The sequence below is a fragment of the Balaenoptera physalus genome, assembly GCF_965194825.1.
Source record: "Balaenoptera physalus genome assembly, chromosome: 13".
NCBI lineage: Eukaryota > Metazoa > Chordata > Mammalia > Artiodactyla > Balaenopteridae > Balaenoptera > Balaenoptera physalus.
Genome location: NC_138892.1, coordinates 46201892 through 46226622, shown reverse-complemented (window position 1 = coordinate 46226622; position 24731 = coordinate 46201892). Strand labels below are relative to the sequence as shown.

The following is a 24731-nucleotide window of genomic DNA, read 5'->3' as shown; positions in this document are numbered from 1 at the left end:
AAGCAACATGTATCTTTGGACTTTCCAGGTCTGGGAGCTAATAAATGGCCCCTCCTCCCTTGCTGTCATTTTCCTTTACTGTCCCTGGCACCAAAAAAGTGCTAATACCCAGGATAAAACACAAGAGGAGAGGCAGGAGATTTTACCTTTGTTTTTTTCACATTTTTCCTCTTGGTTTTAGAAATCACAGCTTCCTAAAGAAGTACTGCTTATGTCCTTTTGGCTTAGCCCGTGCCATAGAAATTTGGGATGCCTGACCTCTTTATCCTCCTCTAATTCTGGTAATGGTATGACTTCTTCCAGTGAGATGTAGCCAGCAAAACTGCTCAATAGAAGGTTTTAATTGGGTTCTAGGTGACCATCTGAAATTCAATCTCTAAGCCACTGATTTCGTCCGTGGGAAAAGGATATCAAAGCAAATTAAACTTAAGATAATTGGATAAAACTTTTTCTGTTCCAGCTTTTAAAAAAAATTTTTATTATTTATTTATTATTTATTTTTGGCTGTGTTGGGTCTTCGTTTCTGTGCGAGGGCTTTCTCTAGTTGCGGAGAGCAGGAGCCACTCTTCATCGCGGTGCGCGGGCCTCTCACCGTCGCGGCCTCTCTTGTTGCGGAGCACAGGCTTCAGACGCGCAGGCTCAGTAGTTGTGGCTCACGGGCCCAGTTGCTCCGTGGCATGTGGGATCTTCCCAGACCAGGGCTCGAACCCGTGTCCCCTGCATTGGCAGGCAGATTCTCAACCACTGCGCCACCAGGGAAGCCCGGTTCCAGCTTTTTACTGTAACTAGCATTAGGAGGATCTGATTTTCATTAGAATTGGGCACTTTTAAACAAAAATTCTCAGAGTATAGCAAAGAGAACATGGGCTTTGAAATCAGGTAAACAGAGGTACAAATTCTCATTTTTCTGCTTACAAAGCTGGGTGATTTTTACAGACTTACTGACATTTTCTGAGTTTTAGTTTTGTTTTCTGTAAAATGGGAATGAAAATACTTCATTTACGTAATTATCATGAAAATTAAACACTATACATGCCTAATCATAAAAATTACTTAACAAATATTAATTTCCTTCTCTTTTTGTTTTTAAATCTAAATGCTCTTAACCATCTTCAGCTTTTCCCACACTTTTAAATGATAAAATCATTGTACCTTAATGGCCCAAAGAAGTATTATACCATGTTACGGGCCATTGTTTTTATTTCTATGACTTTTCATACTTTTATTTGACCAGATTTTAGTAGAACTGACTGAATCTCATTGAGCTGTGAATCTGTAGGACTGTGGTCATTTGCACTATGGCCTTAAATCATTACCTGGAAATTCAAAAGCAGGGGATACTAACTGATTCAGTGACCTCAGAGATGGTTTGCATTTCTATCTGGACATCAAAATTTATATCTATGAAATGGGAATAAAAATATAAAAACCTGTTCAAATTAATGAAACAATATAAAGGTTGGAACTTTCTAGGAGAATGACACTAAGCAAATAGAACTATTATTCATAGTTCATTGGATTGTGGCAAGTTGACTCTGAGCCATTCCCCAACTGTCCATCTCAGAAAAACTGAACTAGAAGGCAGAGTGGTTGGTCAGTATATGTTCCAATCACCGGGTCCAGGTACTGAAAGGCAGGCCCAGCCAAGCCCCTCTAGGACAGAGGTACTGCACTCCCAAGCTCCCTTTCAGAGAGCAATTGAGCTTAGGGTTGTCTCTGATGAAAATAAAGTCCTGGTCAGAGGGAACAAATTACATCCAGAATATAAATGCATTTTATTTGCAGAGCAGGAAAGGACAGTGCTAAGTGAAAATAGGAAATTGGAATATTATGTGTTGGGAGAGCAATTCCTTTCATCCCTGCAGCTAATGGACTGAACAAAAAGTGAACAATTTGTTTCATGTGATAATTCACTAACTAACTGACAAGGTTTCCATTTCTGAGTCCCTTTCCACATTCAGCTGCTTGTTTTGTAGCGCAGTACTACAATTATCTGCCTATCTATTGCATTGCATAAACGGGATGGCTGAAATATATGTGAGGAGTAACCATAACTGCTTAAGCTCTTCCTGTTAAAGAAGGAGCGAAGGAAAGGCAAGATGGAGCGTCTTCTCCTTGCCTTAAAATAGCCATCTGTTTCCTTTGTGATGTTCTCTTCTCTGGAGAGAAGACTTTTAGAGAAATACTGTATTCTAAAATGGGAAGGAGGCAGTAGCTGGGTTTAATTTCACTTTGCCTCCTTTTCATCTTTGTCGTAAATTGACCAGCCTTGAATGGAGGGCTGGTTCTAACCACCAGCCTAGACACCGAGCAGTTACCCTCTTGTCGTGCCTTTATGTGGGGACCTGGGTTAGGCATGAGGAAGACTCACGTGATAGCCCACTCTCACTTCAGTAAAGATTATCATCAAAGATCGATCAACTATTAGCTTTATTTTCTATTCCTAAACATTACTTTGTTGACTTTTATTTGTGTATCTTTCGTATCTTTTGGGTTTGCTTGGGAGCTTCATTAATTAGGACTCATGAACCAACAGGCAGTGATGTAGAGGGCTTTCAAAAGAGACTGGAGCTGAAAACCGAAAGGACGTCAGCTTCTGCTGTCGCTTCTGCTTCTCTGCACATCTGTTCATTCTACTCTCTGGAACTCTGTTTTATTCTTCGTTTTTCTCTGCAGATGGGATTTTTCTACTTACGCATCTGCATGGTGGAATATGGTTGGCTCTAAAACTCCGGAGTTTTATGTGTTATAGTTTTAGCCAAAGACAGACTCACTGCATCTGAATTCAAATCTCAAATTCTTGGGAAAGAGAATCTGATTGACCCAGTGTGGGTCAGCTGTTCATTCCTGGTCTGGTTGACTGAGGTCGGAGTAGAAGGGTAAGGTGGTTTAAATATGGCTGCAGACACCCTGTCGTGTGGGTGGGGAGGCAGTTCTGGGAGAAGATGGGCTGGGCAGAAATGCAAATTATAGTCCAGGGACTTCCCTGGTGGTCCGGTGGCTAAGACTCCGCACTCCCAATGCGGGGGGCCCGGGTTCCATCCCCGGTCAGGGAACTAGATCCCGCATGCATGTCACAACTAAAATCCTGCGTGCCCCAATGAAGATCCTGTGTGCTGCAACTAAGACCCCACGCAATCAAATAAATAAACATTAAAACAAACAAACAAAAACCAAATTACAATCCAGACTACAACTCTTGTCCCATTTAAAGAAATCATGCTTAACCGATGATCCTATGCTTGTCCTTGGATCCTAAATGGTCAGACTTGGTGTGGGCCTCTACCCGCTATGTTTCGTTTTTATCACTCTTTTTTGGACTTGTTGGCTTCTCATCCAAATGTCCTGATTTGCGGAGTGCATGAAGTGAACTCATGTTAGTGGTGAACACCACCTTTGGTAAGTCCATTCTCCCCCAGCTCTGTTCCCTAACAGCTTTGTACCTGGTGTCATCTCACGTGCAGGCTGGAAGGCCCCTTGGGAGGCTCTTACAGAGAAGTGGTGGGCAGAGAGGAGAGACCATGAAACAGAGGAGGAGCATCGAGAGAGACAGGAGAGTCAGGAAAGTGTGGTTTCAGAGCCGAAGGAGAAGAGCTTTAAGGGTTAAGGAGCTGCGGACTCCAAAGGGCCGAGCCTCGAACCCCCCCAGCCCTCCCTCCCTCCCTCCCTCCTTCCCTGCCTTCCTCCCGGCCCAGACCTCAAGTATGGGTGGAGCACCTGTGCACTGAAGAAAATCACTGGCAAAGCCAGAGAAGTTCTATGCATGTGGACTGTATGTTCCTCCTGTGACCCCTGCCTCATTCTGAGAGTGGTATTTTTCTTTCTTTGGGAAGCGAGGGGAACGTTACTGTGGCCTCGTTTCTATCCAGTATCAAGATACTACCTGAAAGGCAGGCTGACATAGCAGATCAAATCCCATTTGACAACTGAGATGCCACATATGTGAGAGGTTGTGGTATCCACTATGGGAAGATTTGGTCCTGCTTCCTTTTTTCTGTCTCAAACTTTCCCAGGATTTTTTTTTAATTTGTATACTGTGACATGTGATGCTTTGGGGTATATAACCTAGAAAAATAAGGGCAGAGGGTCAAGCCTAACAGGTCTATAAGTGTCAAGTGCCTCCTTTAATCATAGAAAGAAGTTGACTATTAGCTTCACTCATGCTTCAGAGTGGCAGACTTTACCTTTATTTAAAATGTTGCCTTTGAATGACCACACTCGATTTTTAACGATATTTATAGCTTCCCTCTCTTTCTTTTGAGATATATAATATATTTAAAAAATGAGTCCATGTTTCACTAGCTAATCATAGTTTATCATTTAGAATTACCTGTCTCAATCCAGGGAAAATTAGATAACTGTGCACTATTATTAATCAGCGCTTTTTTCAGGATTAGTTTAATAGCCATTATTTTTAGTATAACTGTTGTACATAAAATGAAATCAAAGAGAACATAATGGTGGATTTGTCTGAACATGACATCACATCGCCCTATTTTTTAGAGGCACACATGTGAAAAATTTAAAAGGTCTCTCTTTTATTTTATAGACTCATTTTCCTGGTTCTTCTTCCTGAATCAGGTTGAAAGCTTGTAAGACAGTCAGTATTCTTCAAATGTGGATGAGGAAACCGGTTTGCTTAGGCCTAGCAGCTATGTAGATTTACTTTCCTCTGTGTAGTGGTTCAGAGTGTAGAGGCTGTGGTCAGATAATCCAATTGTGTACCCAGTTTTGCTACTAATGAGGATAATTGACTTAATCACAGTAGTGTACCTGTGATATGGGAAATAATAATAGTGCTGATCTCGTAGCATGACTGTGGACATTACATGAGATGATACATTTAAAGGCCGCAGAACAGCATCTATCACCCATCTCACAGAGTTCTTCCAAATCGAAAAAGGTATGAAAAGCATTTGGCTCAATGACTGCCACATGACATTTGTAAACACCCAATAAACGTGAACTATTATTATTTTACACATTGTTCTTTTTAAACCATCTGGTTCTATCTTCATAACCTTTATTATACAATAAATATAATACATCAGTACATTAAAACAATTGGTTAAGAGTCTAGAATACAAAGGAGTGAAGAACAAAATATAAACATTCTGCTTTGCTCACCACCCCCCATACCTGCCCTCCACAAACTCAATTGTCAAGCTTTCGTTTAGGGAGATTTTGGTCCTCTCATAATCTTGGTCAATCCTCCACACCACACTTTGATAGTGACACTTTCTATTTTTTCAGTTTATGCAAATCTCCAAGCAAACAAAACTTGGAGCTCAATAATACTTTTTGATGGAAGGTCAGGATAATGCAGGTTTGGAAACTAGTGTCACAGGAGCAGTTCCTGAAGGAACAGGGAGATTTACCCAAAAGAACATCTACTGGTGGGTAGAACTGTCTTCAGCCATCTTTAACACCCACTGAGGGAACAAGATTAGTTCCAGGGTCTCAAAGAGGCTCTCCTTCCTTTCCCAAATGTAGGTAGATGAAGGGACTTCATTTGGGAATATTACTTGGTGTTTTCGTGGTGCTTAGCTACCAAGATTCTGAAATAGTTGCTTTTCTCCCAAGGGTGTGGTGCTTTTCATTCTTAGAGTGTCTCCTTCCTGACCAATATTAATATCCCATTTTGGCTGGGATTTAGAGTACTTTAAGTTTTCTCATTATCCAGAGACAACTATTTTGCTCCTATAGTTTACTTTTAGAGCTTATCAAGAAATAGAATAACTATGGAGTTGTAGCCAGATCCTATACTTTTTAGGCAAATCTGCTGATTTGGAGGGCTGTGTTCTTGGATTGGCTGTGGCATTAACTACTTTGGGCAAAGCCATTTCATCTCACTGAGCCTCAGTTTCTTTCTAAGTATAAAAAGAGGATTGAGAGGGTTGGCGAGGATGTGGAGAAATTGGACCCCCTGTACACTGTTGGTGGGACTGTAAAGTGATGCAGCCACTATGGACCATTTCTTTAAGATTCAAGGGTGAAGTTTATTGAACTCATTCATTTAACATATTTATTGAAATATTTCCATACATACGGAAAACAGAGTTTCCTCAGAACATTAAAAATAGAACTACCATATGATCTAGCAATCCTACTTCTGGGTATATATTCAAAAGAATTGGGATCAGGATATCAAAGAGAGATTTGCACTCCTATGTTCATTGCAACATTATTCACAATAGCCAAGGTATGGAAATAACCTAAATGTCCATTGATGGATGAATGGATAAAGAAAATGTGGTGTATACATACAATGGAATATTATTCAGCATTAAAAAAGAAGGAAATCTTGCGATAGGCAACAACAGTGTTGAACCTGGAGGACTTAAGTTAAGTGAAATAAGCCAGTTGCAGAAAGACAAATATTACACGCTTCTACTTATATGAGGTATCTAAAATAATCGAATTCATAAACGCAGAGAGTAGAATGGTGGTTGCCAGGGGCTGGGGGGGAGGGGAAAATAGGAAGTTGTTCAATGGGTATAAGGTTTCAGTTATGCAAGGCGAATAACTTCCAAAAATCTGCATATACCGTACTGCCTATATTTAACAATACTGTATTATGCACTTAAAAAAATTTGTCAAGAGGGTCAATCTCATGTTAAGTGTTATTACCAGAAAATAAAAACAAAGGGGCATAAGGGAACTTTTGGAGGTGACGGATATCTTTTTTACCTTGGTGGTGATGGTTTGTTTCACAGGTGTTTGCCTATGTACAACCTCATAAAATTATATATATTAAATATGTGCAGTTTTTTGTATATCAATTATACCTCAATAAAATTGTTAAAAAATGAATAGGAAAAAAGGAGGATTGGATTATATAATTTCTAAAGCAACTTCCATTTCCAACATTCATTTAACATACGATTCTGTGATTCTGTTTCTGGGCCGATGACTATAGGGCAGACTTTCCCCAGATTCCACAAATCTTCTCTACCTCTCTGTCACATGGCTATAAAGGTTTTCAGAGCTGATTAATCTTCCAGAAAGTGTACTGAACACTTCTCAGTATCCTGCCACCGTATTATATCAATCCTTTCCCTTGCATATCTCAATCTGAACACTTCTCAGTATCCTGCCACCATATTATAGCAATCCTTTCCCTTGCATATCTCAATCTGAACACTTCTCAGTATCCTGCCACCATATTATAGCAATCCTTTCCCTTGTATATCTCAATCACTCATTGCAACTTCCTCCCTCTAATCACCTTCAGGAAACTCTTTCAGAGGCCAGTTTGAGCCACAGAGGCAGAGAGATTTTCTTTCACCTCAGTCTCTTTTAAATTTTTGCTTTCTCATCTACCCATGTCCACAAGCAGCTCTCTCACGTTGATAGTACATTCTTTTTCTATTGCTGCTGTAACATATCATCACAAATTTAGGGGCTAAAACAACCCAATTGTATTATCTTAAGTCTCTAGGCTAGAAGTCTGACACCACTCTCCCTGAGCTAAAATCAAGGTGCCACTAGGGCTGTGTCCTTACTGGAGGCTCTAGGGGAGAATTTGCTTCCTTGCCTATTCCAGCTTCTAGAGACTGTGGCATTTTTAGCTCATGGCCCCTTCCTCTATCTTCAAAGCCAACAATGGCAGGCTGACTCCTACCTTGCATCACTCTGACCACGCCTCTTTGATCTCATCTGCTTCTCTGACCCGTCTGCTTTCATTTTCCCCTTTTAAGGACTCCTGTGAACACAATGGGTCCACCTGGATAATCCAGGATACTCTCCATAATTTGAGGCCAGCTGATTAGCAACCTTCATTCCATCTGCAGACTTAGTTCTTTTTTGTTATGTAACCTAAAGTATTCACAGATTCCGCAGATTAAAATAAGGACATATTTTGGGGGGCATTATTTTGCTTACCACAAGAAGACATCTTCTCAAACTATAGTGCCACCATCCAGACTTTCTACACAGCTTCATCCACCTTCCTTACAAGATCGAATAGTGAAGAGGTTTGAAGGAATCAACAGCGGCACTGGCTGAGTTGCTAACAATTCCAGGTGGGTGGTGTTAGGTTTAGATATAGGGGAAAGCCTTCCCAATATTTCCTATAACTTACAAGATGAACACATTTCCAGTAAGAATCCCTTGCTTTCCGATCACCTACTCCCTCCCTCCTAGAATACAAAGTCTATTTGAGCAACGTTTCTCTTTTTTAATGGCCTTAGAGATTGCAGAGTCCTCATTAGTTAATTTAAAAAACCTTTATTTGAGTATCTTTGGGCTTATTCAGGTTGGTGTTCAGTTTCCTCCTCGCTAATGCTGACTAAAGGAGTACTAAATATGCATGCCCTCACATTATTAACTACAGCACTAAGCACGGATAATGAAAAAGTATCACCACATCACCTCCTAAAGTCATTCCTTCTTGGCCAGGTGCGTTCTACAGGCCTGACGTTCAGAGAAAGATCAGACAACTCTCCACTTTCCAGGTGCCCTATGCTAATGGGAGGACTCTAGGCAAGTAATGTCTTTAGTCCCCTTGTCAATCACAAGGCTTCCAGTAGGAGCAAAGTAAATTGGGTGGGCTCCTAGCATGTAATTTTCTTCCCTTCTTTAAAATATTGTTTATTTATTGCCTAGTGACAAGAGATGGGCTTTGGAGTTAGACAAACCTAAGTCTGAATTTTATCTCTATGAATCATCTTGGAACCTTGGGAAAGTTACTTAATCTCTCAGAGCCTCAATTTCTTTATCCTTAAAATGGGGATAATATTATTTTTCTTATATTTTGGTACAAAGATTCAATGAAATAACATTGACTCCAATTACAATGCCTTGCACATGATAGATGTTTGATAAAGAGTATTATTATTAATGTAATATCTGGCACACCCAGACAAGAAATATGGCTAATAGAGAATTCTATTGGATTATTTTTCTTATTTGTTCTATCTTGCACTAGAAACTTTTTTCAGTATAAACTTTTAGAAAGTTTAGAAAACTTTCTATTAGAAAAGTAATGTCCTTTCATTATATGAAGTTTGGAAAATTAAAACAAAGTAAATAAAATGGCATGTATACCTACCTCATGGACATAGACACTTAACGACATTTTGGTGTATTTCTTCCTCTTACTAGTGCTGTCTTACAGTCTTAGTTGGAGGTTTACAGCTGTAAGCAACAGAAACTCAAACTAGCTCAAGCAAAAATGGACATTTATTGAAAGGACATCCGTGAAATGGAAGAATATTAAGAAAGAATGGTACTAGTGACTGAAAAGACAGCAATAGCATTTAGTCTCTTCATTTCTCTAAGGCACAAGGTTTTCTTATCTTTGCTTCCTTTTGGTGTTTTTTGAGGACCAGCTTTCTCAGCTTTGGATGTACACGTGGCTACTCCAGTTCACGGCCTTTGTAAATTTTCACTAATGGCTGAGCTGCTGTGTCGAAGACCCCCAAATACAGTGGCTTAAAAGAAGTTATTTATGTCTCACGCCAGTTAATGGGTCAGGTCTTCTCCATGCAGTGACTGTGGAATCCAGGTTTCTTCTCTCTTTTTGCTCTGCCATTCCCTAGAGCATTGTCTTTGTCTGCCTGGCTGAAGCTGGTTCATGGGCATATCTAAGTTCCAATTCTTGGGAGGAAGCGTGGGGAGCACTAGTACAGGAGAAAGAGCTTATCTTTCAGGTAGGAGACAATCTAGAAGTTGCGTGCCTTTCTGCCATTCATATAAGCAAAGTATAAACATATATGACAAACTAAATGATGATAACGAGACTAGAATTTCAGTTCATCCTCACTAAGGAATGAGGACAAACCTCAGCTAAATATAGCTGAGAGGAACAGTTTTGGCTCCAGTTTTCTCTCCTGTACCATCCAAATTTCGGGATCCTTTTCTGTGTATCTCATGATGTTCTTGTTCCACATCAGAGGGCTACTTCCTTTGAACAGGACATTTCTTATGATGTGGAGCAAATTTTCAGTTTCCTTCTGCTTCTTAAAACACAGAGTCGGGCTTCCCTGGTGGCGCAGTGGTTGAGAATCTGCCTGCCAATGCAGGAGACGCAGTTTCGAGCCCTGGTCTGGGAAGATCCCACATGCCGCGGAGCAACTAGGCCCGTGAGCCACAATTGCTGAGCCTGTGCGTCTGGAGCCTGTGCTCCGCAACAAGAGAGGCCGCGATAATGGGAGCCCTGCGCACCGTGATGAGGAGTGGCCCCCACTTGCCGCAACTAGAGAAGGCTCTCGCACAGAAACGAAGACCCAACACAGCCATAAATAAATAAATTAAAAAAAAAAACAAAAAAAAAACCACAGAGTCCATCCATCTTTGCCTTCAAAAGAGATTGCTTTCAAAGATCATGCCCTTGGCATTGACACCCTAACTAGTTAACGTTATGGGACTTACCTTTAGTTTTTGCTACTCACCAGCTTCACTACTAAGAGTTCCTGAAGAGGCTGTTCTTGTGGCAAAACTAACTATAATTGCATCCTTGAAAAATGACTTTTTCCTGCTTTTTTTTTTTATGTGTGTGAGTAGGAAAGGAAAAATATAGTTCAAATTTAGCTAACGTTCCTCTAAATTCTCATTGAACCATATTCTCATTGCATCCAAGTAATTCCCACAGTAAAAAGCAGGAACTTCTGAGAGAGTATATTGTTTATTTTCCAGCTTTATTGAGATAAATTACAAATAGAATGGTAAGATATTTAAAAAATAATATATATTAAAAACACATTTAATATATTTAATAATATATTAAATATTATATTTAAATTTAATATATTTAATTAATATATTAAATTTAATATATTTAATAATATTTTTAAAATAACATATATACATATATGTATGTATATGTGTGTGTATATATATATGCGACTGCTTTCCCCTTCCACCATGCTGATACGGCCCATCTGTTCCTGACCAACCTAGCAACGGTTGCCCTGTTTTTAGAGTCCTTGGCAGAGGCTCTCTCTGTTTGGTGGATTGCCTGGTCGTGGTGATTTCATCTAATGTTCTGGATTTGGGCAGAAATACTGGGTCAAATTGTACAGCAGCATAACCGCCGTTTTTTTCCCTCTGTCACACTGTTATATATCCTTTTGAACTAGAGCAGATCAGTTTAATTATTTATCTTGCTGCTTCATAACCACATGCGTGCAGCCTACACTAGTGAATGATGAATGTAAAGTTATAACATAATTTATTACATCACAACTCTTATTCAGATATAAAAGGAATCAAAGGGAAACTTCAAGGCAGAGATGCTCATTTATTTAGGAATTCAGGGGCAGCCTGCCTTAAAAGCAAGAGGGTGGCCTCGATACTTCTGTAACATTGTTCCCATTCCAGTAATAAGACTACAAAAATAACAGTGAAAAATCAAAGTCACTGCCCAGTTCGACCAGGTAATTTTTTTCCCTATGTGTATAAAGGACTTACTTAAGGAATGAATCATTTGATCTCTATGGTTTGCTTGTCTAAATTCTGGTCTAGTTTAAAATAACATCCGAAGCCCTTTAGTCTAATGAAATCAGGGCGGTAGTTAAAATGGTTAATTGAAGAAGTTGGTTAAAGCACGGCATTATTTTGAAAAGGCACCTTAAAGATTTTACTTATCTCAAGAACATATAAACTTATACTCATTCATCGATATTTTCGTGTAGACCCCCGTCTGCATTTTGAGCACGGGTGCCCTCGTTGGAGTTCTGCATCTTCTTTCTTGCTCCAGCCACACCTGTGATTCATTGTGAGTTCTGGTTCGACTTTTCCAAGTGGAGCAATAACCTGAAGACATGGTCACAGCCACCTGAGGGCTGACACCCTCTACGTTTTTATGATTCTTTAAAAGTATTTTACGATTGTCTCACTCACATCTAATCTGATAATATATGTTTTAGTGACTTACCTTTATAAACTCTTTCTCTAGCGTTCATTATGTTTTTTGAAGAAGCCACGACTCTTTTCGTGATCACATATCACTGCCTGACATGATATGTCATTAAATCACGCAATTATGCAATTACAAAAACAAGTTTAAGGAGCATAAACAGGGTTGGGAACAAACAACTGAGTCTTGGCAAGCACCCAACTCAACTGATAGGAGGAGAACTGAGTAAGCAGACTGGACAGCGGTCTCTGCTCTGGGCTTCAACAGAAAAAGATTTATAGGGAGATGAGGGAGCATCGGGTAATCTGGTAAGTTAGTTCTGTAGAGGTGGCTTAAGAGAGTTCTACTGTACTTCTAAGATCCCTATGAAATGTTTTACAGTAAAATTTAAATGCTACTTACTATGATTTCAGTTAAGGTGTGAAATAAATATTTTGCAGAAACCAAAAACCTTTTCATTTGAGTTTCTGGAAGATTTTACCTTTTAGTTCACTGGCACTCTTACACTCATCTTGATGTCATTCTTAGCAATTTTGGAGCCCAGATGAATCCTCCAATACACCGACTTCTTTCCTTTGCCTCCCCTTCCTCAGTACCTTGTCCTCACCCTCCTGCAGCTCTCTCTTCTCAAAGTCACATCCCAACTTTGTTGTTGTCGATAACTTTAACCTCTCCATAAGCTTGGTTTCAAACAGCTACTTCCTGTCACCACCACCCCTACTTTGAAGCTTCCTTCAGTAACCTCACTTCTTGATGATTCTTGAAAATCAACTGCACTCCTGCCTCAGGGCCTTTGCACTTGCTCTTCCCTCTGACCGAAATGCTTTTGCTCCAGATATCAACATGAATTGCACTCTTACTTCCTTCAGGTCTTTGCACAAATTCTACCTTCTCAGGGAAGCCTTAATTATTTAATTTTCTACCCCCCAACCTCTCTCCAAATCTTGCCACCCCCAATACTCTCTCATCATCCTTTCCTGCTTTATTTCTCCATAGTACTTATCACCATCAAACATACATATATTTATTTTTATTTTATTTCCAGTCTTTACTGGAATGAAAGCTCTTTTCTTATACCCTACTAGCTGAGATTTTTTCCCCCCTCTTGTTCACTGTTGTACCTTCAGTGTCTAGAAGAATGCTTGGCACATAGTAAACCTTCAATAAATATTTTTTGAGTGAAGGAATAATTGAATGAATTTTACTGTTTCATCAGTATTCAATTCATAACAGGTAGAAAGATCATTTCTTTGCTTAATTGTGAATAATTACCAGCAAATATCTTAAGGATGTTTAACTTTCAAAATATTGTTGATTATTTATAGTCTCCTGACATCAGCTATGGATTCAGAAATTATTTTGTTAGAAAAATTTGTAATTTGGATGTTGATTAATTATTATTAAAGTACATAGTAGAAAATATGTGAATTGAAATTACTTCTTTTCAAGTGAGCGTCATTTTTATCTTTCCTCCTTCTTCTTTAATCCATAGTGTTTACTCTGGACAGCACAAAATCTTTATTATTTGTTCCTTTTCTTTTGCAAAATAACTGGTTTTGCAATTTTAGCAAAAATGGCCTCAGTTGGGGAAATAAAGAAGTTTAATTCTCCTTTAGGTTTTGAGATGATTAAAATTGAAAATAGGTGGGATGTTTCTTTCATATGTTATTTCTTCAGCTTTATAATTTTATGTTCAAGCTAGTTTATTTTTCTAAGTCCTCCCTTTTCTTTTTCCTCCTCTGAGGGCAAAGTAAATCGCTTTACCGGCAGAAATGTGCCAGCAGCATCCTGAAAAATCTTAGAGGAAGCTTATCCATTGTCATTAATTTTGGAAGATTCATGGATCCCTATAAAAGGTATAAAAAGTCAGTGCTTGGAAGCTGATGACGATGATTTTTTACTTTTCTTCCCTTTCTTATGCAAGGGGTGGGTGGGCACATTTCCTTAGTTTTAATGATAGTAATACATAATCAGAGGTAGTCATTCTTCCCTAACGGGAGGGAATGACTGCTCATCCAAAACATAGAGCCCAGTCTGCAGTAAGAATTATGTGTCTGGATGAAAGGAATTGGTTTGGGTCTCCTGGCATATATCAATAAGTTTAGTTTCCTTTGTATATCCTACAAAGTTCCTTTCATTTCTTTTACTTTATGAAAGGTGATTGAAGCAGAGGTTTAAGGGAACTAAATATATTGCTGCAATTCCCTGCAACTATTATGTTTCCTTCCATATGTCAGGCTGAAGACAATTATCAATAAAATGTATAGAATTATTATTTGGCACTGACACTTACCACTTATCAAACACATTTATAAAGGCACAGGGGATATGTTGGGTTAGGTTTTCCAAGTCTTTACAAATAGCTCTTTTGATCTTTGATTGTTTTAATTCATTTAAAATGGTGTTTAACTCATATTTCTTAATGTTCAATTTTGTTTAGGAAAAATAATCCTCCTTATCCTATTTCTTTATGTTCCACATTCCTGAGGAGGTGTTTTTTTTTGTTGTTGTTGTTTTGTTTTTTGTTTTTTTTGTAGGGATGCATAATCTTATTTCTTCCCCCCTGAAATAATCAAATGATAGCTTTACTTTACATGGAATAATTGAACTTAAATGGTTCAGTTTAATGGCTGAACCATTTTTAACTGCTGGCATGTATTATGAAAAATACTTCACATTCATTATTTGGTCTATTTCCTAAAACCAAAAGCATTAGGTCAGTGAGTTTGTGAGAAAGATTCATCACTTTAGCATTCTCCTATGAAAGCCTTTTCCATTGGTCACTAGTATCTTGTGATATTTTCTCTGGGGCCCGAGGGATCCTTTACCCCCATGTCTCTTTCAGATAGGAAATAGGAGACTCTATTTTAAAGAAACAAATAGGAAGAAAAATAAACGGTTGTATCACCCTGGACATACTTGGCAGATATTTCCAAAGTTAATTTCTCCTGGAGGAAGGGCAGTAATCAGGCACTCACTTTGGAAGGTCAAAGTCTTATTTTTAAGTCATTTAAAATGGGAATATTAATAAGAGCACAATTAGAGTAAACAGTCTACAGGCCATGTGAGAATCATCCAAGTTATGAGCAAGAGGGGGCATTTAAATGATAAACATAATTGCTAAAATCGTGTTGGAAAGAAAAAAAAGAGATTAGACTGAGAATATGCTGTGGGGTTTTAATCAGATCTTTGCTCTTTTTTATACACCCCCCTGAACAGGCTTCCCCCAAGTATCAGGCAAGCTGTGGTCTTCCTCTTGGGTCTAGAGTGGAGGAAGGGTGACACTTCAGAGACAAAGTAGGGAACACACTTCCCCCTTCCATTTCCTATCACACGACAGTCTCCTGGCCCAGTTTACTTCTTGCTGGAGCCACACCCACATACACTGGGAGGGAATGGCATTTCCCTCCTGTGAAGGCACATGGGGCTTCGAGGAGAGGTGTGCTGATAAGGCTTTCTCTGTTTCTCTGGAAATCTAAAAAAAGGAATTGGTTGGACTTCAGGACCCTAGACACTAGAATTGGCACTATTGTTGAAAACGGCTTTGTTTCTGCTTTTGGAGATTGTCAAGGAAAACATTTAGTTCAACGGCTATTCATTGAAGCTTAGTTTAATGTTCAAAGTCTTCACATCTGCTATCATATGGCTACCAGGACTCTGAGGGCACATGGAACTTCTTGTTCTGCATGATTTAAACTGAGGTGTGGTGGGGGCACCCAGCCTGAAGGGCCCGAATAGTACCCGACTGGTGGAAACCATGGCCTCTGTAGTCAGACTGTCTGCCTTTGAGTCCCAGTTCTCTTGCTCACAAGCTGTGGGACCTCTGTACCTTATCCAACCTCTCTGTGCCTCAGTTTCCTCATCTGTGATATGGGGGCAATCATGGTATCTCCCTTATTGAGTTGCAGTAAAGTGTTGAGAACAGCGTCTGACACATTGTAGCTCATGAGCCAGGAGCGGAGGAGGCTGAGAATAAGAATGAGACTCCTTTGCATTTAATGTGAGATGTGACTGAACTGTACAAAATTAAAGTGACTCATTAAAAAGTGCTACAACAGCAATGAATTTTATTCTATCCTAAAATTTAGGTGTAAGAAATTTCTTTTTCTTCTCTAAATCAAATTTAATCTGATCTGAGACTGTATCTCATTATGTTGGATGGAAATAATGGCTCACTAGTTACTGGAGTTTTCTCTGTCTCCAGATTGGGCAAAGGTGCTGGTGAGGCTGGAATGGGTGGGAGGTGAATCCTATGGTGAGAATGTTTGGGGATGAGTCTCATGTCTTTGGTTCAAATAGATCTCTGCCCAAGATCACCTCTCACCTTGAGAGGGAGAAGCTCTCCTGCTTCCCCCCGCCGCCCCCAACCAGATTTACTGAATATAATTGACAAATAAAATTGTATATATTTAAAATGTACAATATGATTTTATATATATGTATATAGTAAAATTATTATCATATCAAATAAATTCACACAGCCATCACCTCACATAGTTACTTTTTTTTTTTTTTTTTTTGGTGGTAAGAAGCCTTAAGATCCACACTCAGTAAATTTCAGGTATACATTCCAATATTTTTTTAAAATAAGATATAATTGATATATATTGATAACATTATATTAGTTTCAGTGTACATCATGAGTCAATATTTTGTATACATTGTGAAATGATCACCACAATAATTCTAGTTGATGTCCATCACTACATATAGTTACAATTTTTTTTTTCTTGTGATGAGAGCTTTTAAGATCTGCTGTCTTAGCAACTTTCAAGTATACATTGCAGCCTTATTAACTATAGTCACCATGCTGTCTGTTAGATTTTCAGAACTCACTCATCTTGTAACTGGAAGTTTGTACCCTCTGATCAACATCTCCCCATTTCCCCCACTCCCAGCCCCTGGCAACCACCATTCTGTTCTCTCTTTCTCTGAGTTCAATCTTTTTTTTTTTTAGAGTTTATATATATAAGTGATACCACACAGTGTCTTTTGTGACAAGCTGGAGCCTGGGTCTTTGTGAGGCTGGGTACCTACTGTCCAGTCTCCCTGCATACACCAAGCCATCATTCCTTTTAGGGGTCCTGCCATCTCCTCATTTTGCGGAAGCTTTTTTGTTGTAGAATCCACAGCTCTCAGTTCCTTTCCTAGTCTTGGGAGAAGCTCTCCCTTCAAGCATTCACCTTATTTCCTTCCTTCCTTCCCCTGCAGACCTAGCCTAACTCCCTAAATGAGTTTAGACTTTTAGGGGAAAAAAAATCCAGAAAGATGCATAATCTTTAGGCAACTTCTGCTTGGGCCTTACAATGTGAACTCCCCTGAGAAGAAAACACAAAGACCTGGTGGCCATCTTGTAACAGGGAGGGAAAATTATAGGAAAAAGAAAACACATGTGAATCTCACCATTTTAGTTTCAGCAGTGGTTTCAGAGTGTGGATCAAGGGAATTAAGTTTCTCTAGAATTCCTTACATTCCTTTCACGCTTGTAAGAACCAACTTCTCAGTCCTCCTTGAAATCAACAAGTCACGTTAAAGGCAGTCAATGCAGTTTTAGTCATTTCTGACCTATTTTACAGCCCCTGTATTTTTTTCACTGGCAAATGCAGCATGATTCTTCTCACAACAGAGATTTCAGACGGTGGAAGTGCAATGTATACCAGTGCAGATTCCAGGGAAGCAAACGCACCAAGGTAACACTGAAGCAATTATATTTGACCTGAGTTTTAAAATAGACGTTTGTTTCATGATATTGGAGAAGGTCATCCAGAGGTGGTGACTGCAGTCTGACCCGTGATCTGGCCCCGGGCAATTGGAGGCTCCTCCCCATCCCCCTCTCCTTGGAATTTACATTCCGCCCACCATTCCACAGCCGGGGCTGTTTCAAGGATGCAGCCTTGAGAGAGTCAGGTGGTGTTGAGACCATCTGAACTGAATATAGGACTGAAGCCCTATATGAACTTTTAAGATTCTGGTGGCCGGGTGTGGCGCTCTACTCATCTTGCCTCTGCCCAAGACAAGCCTCGTAAGTTCCCTTCTTTATTAAACCTCATAAGTAAGTTCTCTTGCTTATAAAACCTGCCACTTACCAATCCGGTGTAGCCTGCCTCTTTCCTCGGTCTCTCCTTGCCCTCCGTGTGTGTGGGGGCTGGAATTTGGGGTGGGAGTGGGGAAGGGGAACAATTTGCAAGCCAACACGTAGAATTGAGATAAGCCAATTACTTTAACTTCTGTAAAGTACTATGTACCAGATCAAACAAAACAAAACAAAACTGTGAACTTTGGTTGTCCGTGACCTTGGCATATTTACGTGACCTCCAAGGAATCCCTGACAACCTGCCACTTCCCATGGCAGGCTCGTTGGTCTCTTTTTTTTCCTTACTATTTCCCCCCTTCCTAGTCTATTCTCTTCCTCATTATTTACTCTATCTCTCCATGTTCTCTGTCTCCTTTCTCTGTACTTTCCTTAATTTTCTATTCTAGAATAGTTATTTTCCAGCTCCACTGGGGACAATCAGGACTAAAGAGGTTGTTAATTTCAACATGGAGATGTTTCCTTTCATCTGAAGAACTGCTTTTTTTTCTCAATAAGAGAATGTCGCAGGTGTATAATACGGTATCCTTTTTTTTCTAGCCCAGGTATCTAAACTATAATTTTTTTGGGGGGGGCTTTTTAAAATTTATTTTTATTTATTTATTTATTTATTTATGCTATGTTGGGTCTTCGTTTCTGCGTGAGGGCTTTCTCTAGTTGCGGCAAGCGGGGGCCACTCTTCATCGCGGTGCGCAGGCCTCTCACTGTCGCGGCCTCTCTTGTTGCGGAGCACAGGCTCCAGACGCGCAGGCTCAGTAGTTGTGGCTCACGGGCCCAGTTGCTCCGCGGCATGTGGGATCTTCCCAGACCAGGGCTCGAACCCGTGTTCCCTGCATTGGCAGGCAGATTCTCAACCACTGCGCCACCAGGGAAGCCCTAAACTATAATTTAGGGAACCAATATAATCTCAGTGAATACCATTCCTCGAGTTCTCATCAGAGAAAATAAGGTAATAAGGCCAATTTTCTTTACACCAGCACAAGTAGTTAGGTTTCTAAGTTGATACTCCCTTGGATCTTTTCAAGACCAAGCATTTGTATTGAGGTCAGGACTTTAATTGTGAAAGTCCAAATATTTTTATTTCCATTAGGAAGCCACACAGAAAAAATGCTGTTACTATTTCTGCAGCAGCATTTTTCTGGAGGTGATTATTGTCAGACCACCTGACAATACACTTACATTGAAGCACTTGAAGCACTTACATTGCTTCAAGTAAATAAAAAATATGTATCAGCAGAGATCAGAGTCCGAATACTTCAGTTCAACAAACAACAAAGATGATAAAAATAATTTCTGTCCCGTGGGCCAAATTTAGCTCACTGCCTATAAATAAAGTTTTATTGGGACACAGCCATAGTCATTTTTTTCTGTATTGGCTATGGCTGCTTTTGTGCTCCAGCAGCAGGTTAGAATAGTTGTGATAGAGGCAGCATGGTTCGAAAAGCCTAAAATATTTACTGTCTGGCCCTTTGCAGAAGATGTTTCCGACCCTGCTATGGACGCTAACATTTAGGGTGGGGAGTGGTGTGGAGAGTGGGCAAGGAGACACAGACTCCTATTTGCTCACTTTTATTATATGTTATGCTGGATGAAGAGGCAAAGTCCACTGTGTTTCCATTGTATCTAGTATATGCTTCTTTTGTAGTACTTGTCACTGCGTAATTGCAGTTATCATTTTTATTTTTATTTTTTTAAAACTTGATGCCAGTTCCCTTTTTTTTTTTAATTTTATTTATTTATGGCTGTGTTGGGTCTTTGTTTCTGTGCGAGGGCTTTCTCTAGTTGTGGCAAGTGGGGGCCACTCTTCATCGTGGTTGCGCGGGCCTCTCATTATCGTGGCCTCTCTCGTTGCGGAGCACAGGGTCCAGACGCGCAGGCTCAGTAATTGTGGCTCACGGGCCTAGTTGCTCCGCGGCATGTGGGATCTTCCCAGACCAGGGCTTGAACCCGTGTCCCCTGCATTGGCAGGCAGATTCTCCACCACTGCGCCACCAGGGAAGCCCACAGTTATCATTTTTAAATAGCCATCTCTTTTACTGTTTGATTGTGTTTATTCAACAAACACTTATTGAGGATCTACTTTGTGCCAGGCATTGTTCTATGCATGGAAGATATGGCAGTAAGTAAAGACAACAACAACAAAATGTTGGTTCTCTCTTTCTCTCTCTCACCATGGAGTTCACAGTCTAGATCTGGGGTTGCAAATCCAAAGGACTCCAGAGACCAGGATGGTGATGTAAATGAGTGAAGCAGCCCAGGTGTCTTAGTCTGTTTGAGATGCAATGACAAAATACCATAGACTAGGTGGCTTATAAACAACAAACATTTCTTTCTCATGGTTCTGAAGGCTGGGAAGTCCAAGATCAGGGAACCAGCAAATTCGGTGTCTGATGAGAGCCAGCTTCTCATTGACAGCCATATTCTCACTGCAACCTCACATGGCTCAAGGAGCAAGCAAGCTCTCTGGGGCACTACTCCCATTCATGAGAGATACACCCTCATGAGCTAACCACCTCCCCAAAGTCCCAACTCCTAATATTATCCCCCTTGTGGGCTAGGATTTCAACAGATGAATTTTGGTGGGGACATGGACATTCAGACCATAGCACCAGGTGTAAGACGGATTCACTTGTTTGACTAGCAAATGTTTACAAATAGTTTTTACTTCCACAGAGTTTGTGCTGTTTCATGGTTTTCCTGAAACATGAGTTACTCTTGGATTATCCTCGAGATATATTTCTCTCCTATGAGAAAAACAACAGTGTATGATGATAAATGCTTGGCTTCAGTGTCAAGGAGACAAAAGGGACTGGTGGGGACTATGGCACACTGGAGATGAGATGAATTCCTTCCTCAAAGGAGATAGCAGCTTCTCAACTCCAGGGCGTTACTGTTCAGTCTCCTCCTCTTCATCCTCCTCCTCCTCCTCCTCCTTTTCTTCTTTTTAGGAGAGTAATATAAGCTGGATAGCTGATCTGGATTTTATGTGAACTCCTAATCTTTAAATGTTGGCTCAACTAAAAAAGTACCACTCAGGCCAAACTCAATATATGCCAGTCAAATTTTGTTTATAGTTCATCAGTTTGTGTTCCCTGTGTGAGAACTGTGTAAGGTCCTTGGGAATAAGTACCTTGTTTTAAGAATCATAACAATATTCTCAATGATTCCTTAATTATGTTATTATCCTTCCTATTTTACAGATGAAAATGAGATTCAGATAGAAATAACTTGTCTGAGAGTCTGAAGATCTCTTCCTCTTTCCCCAAGAAAATAGTACTGAAATCACAGGGCTTCTGTAAAAATTTAGAGGTAATATTTGCAAAAGTTTTTTTGCAAACCATAGCATATGGTATTGATGTTTATTTATAAAGTGACAAAGGAGAGCTTCCATAATCTCTGGAAGAGTTGGGGAAAGAGACAATCACTTGTTTTCTTGGCAGAGATGGACTTTGATGTGGCCCTTCCCAGAAGACTGGAACTTTAGAGATGTGGACAAAGAGGGCATTTCAGGCAGAGGAAACTGCCTGGGCCAAGGCCAGGGTGTTATTCCTGAACTGCTTCTGGGAAGCCCATTGGAGCACAGGGTTTGAGAAATGCTGGCCTAGTTGTATGTAGCTCAAGAGTCCATTTAGGGAACTGAGTGTAAGTATGGGAGTGGGTGTCCTGGACACATGTTTGAAGAGGTAGGAAATTGCCAAATTGGAGAGGGTCTGAAGGGCCAGGCTGGAGAATTTGAGCTTTATTCTGTAGGAAATAGGCATCATCAGAGGTTTGGGGCAGGCAAGAGATATGCTTATATTTGAGCTTAAGGAGGAATAATCTTCTTTAACAGTGACAGGCATGATGGAGAGCTATGGGGAACTGACCAGAAGCTGGGAAGCCAGTTTGTCCATCTAGGAAGTCACTCAACAAGTACAAATGAAACGTGAGACTGGGAAAACTTTTCCATAATCTTTCTCTTGTCTTCAATAAGGGTGGATTTTTTACGTTGCTTGTACATAATAAGGAGTTATTTGGATCTAGGCTGTAGATTTCTTCAGGAGAACCTGAAGGACTTTTGCATTATTGAATTTCATCCTTCGATCACCAGCTGTTTAAAGGAGAAAAGTAAAAGCTCTGGACAGAGTGGTAAACATAAGTTTTTGTTTGGAAAGATTTTAATGTGTGAAGAAAAATCCATATTGGTGGTACTACTCGATGTTCTGATGTTCTTGAAATCAGGTGCATTAGATTTGTGTGCTGGCTCTACAATGGTATGCTAGTTTAGGCTGTCAGTGGGAAGCTCTCAAACTCTGCACCCCACACCTAACCTTTTTTTAGTGGCAATAATTAGTCTCTGCTTTATTCACTTGCTTCAGAATATTATGCAGTTTAGCTATTTATATGAACTTATTTTCTTACCATCATTTCGGAGTTGCTTAGGATGTTTTAGTTGTGGATGTTTTTAATGTTTCCTCTCCCCTGTAGGATTCTTTAATCTAACAGATCATAACTCATCTGCTTCTGTTGAAAGTTGGCTTTCCAGGTCTGCTACACACAGGCTCTTGGAAAAGACACAGTCAAAAGACTATCTTTGTGATCTGTTATTCCCATGTTTAGGTCAGCATTCCGCATCCATAGATGTTTAAATGTAGATGTCTGATAACTCTTTGTAAGTCTCTGATTTCTACTTTAGTTTGTAAATAGTCATCTCAAGAGAAAACCAGGAAAAAATATCCCGAGTGGAAGGAGTTTCTGCAGATGGATTCAGATTAGCATTATTCATTAACCTCGGCAGTCTGTGCTGGTTAATAATCGCTAACACACTGCACTTTGGGAGATTACTTATTAGGTGGTATAAATGTCCCTTCAAAGACATTCTTGCTATTTCATTTAAAAGGTAATGAATTAGCTCTGGACATCTTCCATCTATAATTTCTATCTAGTGGAACTGCGCTTCTACATAACATATAAGATTTTAGTGCTGGGAAGATTTCACCATCAAGTAGCATCTTATTTCTCTAGCGAGGGAAAGAATTGAAGACAAGGACAGTGTCAGGAGTGATGATAAAATTTACATATTATTTTTTGACACAAATTGTTCTAAATTTAATTTTAAAGTATCAAGTAAGTGCATATTTAGAACAGGAAATAAATACAATTTGACACGTTATTTGAAAACAACTCAAATTTTATGGTATGGTGTGTAATAGTTTAAATTCTAAAGACATTCAGACCTGGGTTCGTCTGATCTCAGTCACCTGTTAGATGTGACTTGGGTAAATTACTCAACCTCTATGAGCTTCAATTTCCTCAGTGCAAAAGGAGGATAATATCAGTGATGCTATACGATGTTTTTGAAGGTTAAATATACAGTGCTCGAAAAACCCTTAGCACAGTACATGGCACAGGGTAGGCCCTTAATAAATGGTGGTTATAATTATTATTCAATCAGATTCTTCTAGGAATTAATCTATTCCTTGTTTTTAGGTTTGATGTATAATTTTAGAATAAATTCTTTTAGACATTACTTTGTAGAGTTTGAAATGAGAATGACTAGTTTAGAATTCAGGTTCTATCATTTATTTAATTGTGTGGTCATGGACAAGTCATTCGTTCATTCCTGCATTCATCTACTTGTGCATTTATTCAGTGTAATTTGTTGCCATTCTATGCCAGGTTTGAGATATTGGGGATAAAGAGATGAAGAAGAAAGACAAGGCTTTTATCCACATAATGCTTACTTTTTTTTTTTTTTTAATTTATCTATTTATTTATTTTTGGCTGTGCTGGGTCTTCGTTTCTGTGTGAGGGCTTTCTCTAGTTGTGGCGAGCGGGTGCCACTCTTCATCGCGGTGCGCGGGCCTCTCACTATCGCGGCCTCTCTTGTTGCGGAGCACAGGCTCCAGACGCGCAGGCTCAGCAATTGTGGCTCACGGGCCCAGTTGCTCCGCGGCATGTGGGATCTTCCCAGACCAGGGCTCGAACCCGTGTCCCTTGCATTGGCAGGCAGATTCTCAACCACTGCGCCACCAGGGAAGCCCAACGCTTACATTTTAATAAGACACGTGAAACAAACAAAAATATAACAAAATAAACACAAAATAATAAAATAAAATACTTTGAAATGATGTTATAAAGAAAATAAAAACAGGCCATTGTGTTGGCAGGTAATTGGGAGGGGTAGCACTAGATAGAGTTGCAAAGTCTGAGAAGATGTATTTCACTTAAGACTTGATTCACAAAACAGCCAAACATGCAGGGATCTGTGAGAAGAATATTCTAGAGAGAACTATTGGGGAAGGCCATGTACACCATGGACGAGTTTGGATACAATTTTAAGAATAATAGGAAGTCACTGGAAAATTTTAATCAGGAGAAAGGCATGTTCTGATTTTTATTATTTAATCTTTTGGGAGATCTTCTTCTTACATGTAAAAAGTGGACCATAATGGTAGTTACCAGATAGGATACCAGAGGATTACAAGAATAGTGCAAATAGAGCACTTGGCACTGGCATATATAACCACAAAGTAAAGGTTGATCACTGTTATTTTTGCGGAAGTGATGTTGTTTTTAGTACAGCTGCTTTGGACTGAATTGTGCCCCCCCCCCAATTCATAAGTTGAAGTGCTAACCCCCCATTGTGACTGTATTTGAGATAGGGCCTTTAGGAGGTAACTGAGGTTAAATGAGGTCATAAGGGTAGGGCCCTTATCCAATGGGCTGGTGTTCTTTTTTTTTTTTTTTTTGATTTGAATTTTATTTTATTTATTTATTTTTATACAGCAGGTTCTTATT

General features: G+C 39.6%; 2 long non-coding RNA genes across 2 annotated transcripts in view; one reads left to right on the top strand and one right to left on the bottom strand.

Annotated features, from left to right (window-relative positions):
• Positions 1-24731, bottom strand: part of LOC309640468 — a 163571-nt gene that overhangs the window by 108237 nt on the left and 30603 nt on the right. The gene's annotated exons all lie outside the window — the stretch shown is intronic.
• Positions 10311-24731, top strand: part of LOC309640426 — a 176439-nt gene continuing 162018 nt past the window's right edge. The window contains exon 1 of the long non-coding RNA XR_014252207.1: positions 10311-17882. This is a non-coding gene — a long non-coding RNA (uncharacterized lncRNA). The remainder of the gene's footprint in view (positions 17883-24731) is intronic.